Source organism: Solanum stenotomum, chromosome 3 (assembly GCF_019186545.1).
Source record: "Solanum stenotomum isolate F172 chromosome 3, ASM1918654v1, whole genome shotgun sequence".
Lineage (NCBI taxonomy): Eukaryota > Viridiplantae > Streptophyta > Magnoliopsida > Solanales > Solanaceae > Solanum > Solanum stenotomum.
This window is the reverse complement of record NC_064284.1, coordinates 9,602,088-9,605,456: the sequence shown is the minus strand read 5'-3', so window position 1 is coordinate 9,605,456 and position 3,369 is coordinate 9,602,088.

Sequence of the window (3,369 nt, the reverse complement as noted above, 5' to 3'; positions counted from 1 at the left end):
CCTCTCTCCTCCCTCCCCCAATCTCGCTTGCCATATATACAAATATATATGTATAATATACAATTATCTAACCTATATACATATACAATTCACCTTTCTCCCACTCTTTGCCTTTTCTCTCTCGCCTCTCTCCTTTCTCTCCCAGTCTCGCTCGCCTCTCTCCTCTATATAACATGTAGCTATGAATTGTAATTATCAAACTATAGCTATGGAGAGTAATTAGGCTATTTTTGAGTGGCTATATGTGAAAGTTTCCCAAGAAATAATGAACTTGGGCCACCTTGACCCAAATTTCCTGTGGTCCAAATTATTGGACTTAAAGCCCAACTTATCTACTAAGATCCATGAGTTTTTGGCCTATTTTGTTGTGTATATTCACTGTATATATTAGTGGGAAACTTACATAAATATACTATAAATAAAAAATATTTATCATTTATAGTAATAATATTATTTTTTCACTTGATCACTTTTAATACATTTATAATACACTTTTAATTCATATTACAAAGAACAATTTATTATTCACATATAATTCAAGTTTTATTGATGGATAATACATTTATCACACATTTTAATGCACTTCTAATATAATGTGTCAACTTCTTACCAAACAAGCATAATATTTTTTAAAAACAGTTATAATACATATATATTGCATACTTAATTCACTTGTGATACATATTACAGATTTACCATAGTATTGCTATAAATGATAATAAATAAAAAGTATCGCTAAAATCAGTAATTATTTATTAAAAGGCACCCATCCAAGTAATTTCTCCTATATTAGTCGTATATCAGCTCCTTCCACCTATATATTAGCTTCCATTATTCAGGTATATCAGCTTCATTTTCAACTTTATGTCGGCTATCACGGCTCCTTCAGATGAGATGACTCGAAGAAGAGATGTATTGGGCTAAGAAGCCCAATAGGATGCAAATGAGAACCTTGGGGAGTCCACAAATGAACTCAACATATATTTTTTTTCTACTATAGTAGAAGAATGAGATTAAAACTGGTATCAACATGTATGCTTAAAGACAATATATTTTGATTTAAGGATACTTCAAACTTTTCATGATGGATAAAATTTTAACGTGTCATTTATTGTAAAATTTAAGAGCCACGGCATCAATGTATGAACATGTGGCCTCTATCCGGGAACATCTACACTCTCCCTCATCATCTCTGCTTTTCTTTTTTGGCTTTTCGTTTCTATAATTGATCTCTGCTTTTTAATTAGATTGTTGTTTGTTGAGATTGAGATTGTGTCTACGGAAACAGAGCAATCAAAATCAAGAAAATTATCTGAATTGACAATAAAAATGAAAGACTAGAAGTAATTGTTTTTGGAGGAATCCATGTATTATTCATCCTTTATTGATTTTTTCTGCTTTTATTTCGACTATATTATCAGTAATAGACTATAGATTTTGCTTTTATAGTCTGATTTTTGTTCTATTCCCTCTAATTTGTTTACTTCTGCCTCTATTTCCATGGTCATGGCCATGTTGTTTCTTTTTTTCTCACTGTGCCTTCATGTGTGCTTAAAATTTCCTTATTTTCCTCTCTATAAATACCCAAAGTTCTCACTAGCTTATGCCCAAACATTCAAGCAAATACATTTGTAGTATATCGTCCATATATGGATTGTCAACTAGAATACGGAGTTTGTAGGTTAACTTAATTTTTTTTAAAATTCCTACATTACATAGGAAATGAACAGAAAAATGTCAACTCATCCTTCCGTTTTATGAAAGAGATTTTCATGGCTTTTCTGAAGGAACAATGTAATAGCTGAGTGATTTTACTTCAATTAAGAAAAAGACTGTAATTGGGTGAGCTTGAATGACCAATTAGGAAACTATAACTCTGCAAGGATAATTTGAATCTACTAGAGGCGATATTCTGACTAAAAATAGAAGTATGAGCTATCCTTGCGATCAAATTGCTATTGATTATATTCTTATTCCGTATGCTATTAGAGCAATTTGTAGTTTGTGGTGAATTATTTTCTTAATTCAGTTTTTGTCTTTCTAAAAAATCAAGTCAGTTAAATACAAGTTGACCAAATTGAGAAAATAAAGATGAGAACACAGTTAAAGTTGTATCATAAAGATTAGAACACAATTAAAGTTGTATCATCAAATAAGTTGTGTTCTTTGAAATTTTTGGGGAAGTATACCTGTAATTATCAAAGGTATATTCTCATTGCACTTGTTGATTTTACTAAAAGTTGGTCCAAAGATGTTTGTCAACCATTGGTAAGGGTGTAAGGGTGTAATTTTTTTTGTTGCAGACTGGTAAATGCTAAATGATGGAGTTGGTTACTGTATAAATTGGAGCTTTCCAAAAATTTCCCAAATTTAGTCATTTGGGACTTCTTCTATTTTGCTTCAGCTGCTGCTCTATTAGTTATGGGTTTTAACCCAATTTTCACTCCTCGCTTTCCGGCCTTTCAAGGCTGCTGTTGCTGCTAGTTTTCAGGCTTTAGCCCAATATATTAGCTTCGCTTTCGCACTTGATGGAGGTCGACTCAAAGAGAGGAATGCAAAGAAAATGGGAGTCCAAATTGGACTCGAACGGGAGAGTGCATGCACCACAATAAGGAACATACATAAGAATCAGTGCATCCAATTATGAATTCAAATAATAATGTCAAGGAGCTCAATAGATGCATATGCCACTGTATGAATTAAACTAGACAATCTTGTATAGATTGAGACAAAACCAATCAGAATGAAGAACAAATTTTATGTAGGCAAGTGTTATTCACAAGGAGCTTGGGTTAGAAAATTATAACCAAGTTTAATTAAGGAAAAGTTGGCACAGAGGTTCGCCCCGATGATTCCTAATATTCATACACATATCAATCTAAACATTTTTGCTACATAGTCAATTATAGAAAAGAAGATTATTCAGAAATAAATTAACCAAGACACGAGAGGCACCAAACACGCAATAGCAATAACACTACTTCAAAGATCCACGCAAAACTTAAAATAAGATTCACTAATATCATGAGACACCAAAACAGATTTCAAGGTTTTAACGCAAGCTCAGATACTCGGCAGCAACAAGATAGTAGAGGACTGTAAGATAAACATAGAGACATTAGTAGAAATAAATCACTTGAGAGACAAAGTTGAAATCAAAATATGTTCTTATGATCATTTAGTGCCATACGAATACCCATTACAGTGAACACACTCACAGATAAGCAAGAATTCCTTCTAGACTACAAATCATCCTATTGAAAACTCAAATGAAATAGTGAAACACTGAGAATGGAACAATAATGAAAGGAAACAAGAAAGCCATTTAGGTAGAAAAACAAGAAAAGGAAATCTTTAAGTATTAAGATA